The sequence below is a fragment of the Ranitomeya imitator genome, chromosome 4 (assembly GCF_032444005.1).
Source record: "Ranitomeya imitator isolate aRanImi1 chromosome 4, aRanImi1.pri, whole genome shotgun sequence".
NCBI lineage: Eukaryota > Metazoa > Chordata > Amphibia > Anura > Dendrobatidae > Ranitomeya > Ranitomeya imitator.
In genome coordinates this window covers 37,686,606-37,687,399 of record NC_091285.1, presented here as the reverse complement: position 1 = coordinate 37,687,399, position 794 = coordinate 37,686,606, and positions in this window count along the sequence as shown.

Genomic DNA, 794 nt, shown 5'->3' with positions numbered 1-794 from the left:
TGTAGACTTTATTCCAATGGGTTAAAAAGCAGACGTGATTTTGGTTGTTTTATTTTTTTTTTTTTTAACTCCTTTTTAAGGTGGTCATACATATAAATGTAATATTTTCTGAACCAGCTGACCTCCATAATGTGTATGGGGCCCGTCCGACTGTCAGAGATGAGAATTGGGCTCTGTTCATACAACACCTTTTCCCTTCCCGTATATTGAACAAACAGTGTCTGGACTGACCGCTAGCTATGTGTCTGAGGCTGTAAGTTTGGTTCAGACCTGTGATCAAACCAGGCCTATAGGAGTGTAATTACTAGATCATTTGTGGTCGAGAATTGGGTACTGTGTGATCATTGTATTGGGCCCCCAGCATGATGTAGAGGCAGAGACCCGGATTCTAAGGATACCACTTATATTGGGCTGCTTGCTGTCATTTTGATAAAAATTAGTTTTCTCTGCTGTAGGTCTAGCGGTTCTCAGAATGTTGAGCTCTGTATAACCCCGCCCACACCACCGATTGGCAGCGGTTCTCAAATTTTGAGCTCTGCGAAACTCCGCCCACACCACTGATTGGCTGCTTTCTGTGCACACTCTGCAAGGGCAGCGGAGGAGGCGGGGTTGTACAGAGCTTATCAATATGATTGACTACTTGGCAGCAGGATTACTAGTCCTCTAGTGATAAAACTCGTTTTATCAACGACGCTAGGCAGCTCCATGACACTGCCGGAATCAAGATTTCATTCTAAAGGGAAACTGATTCCAATGATGTATGACTTGGTTTACTGGGTGCAGCAGTTATGATA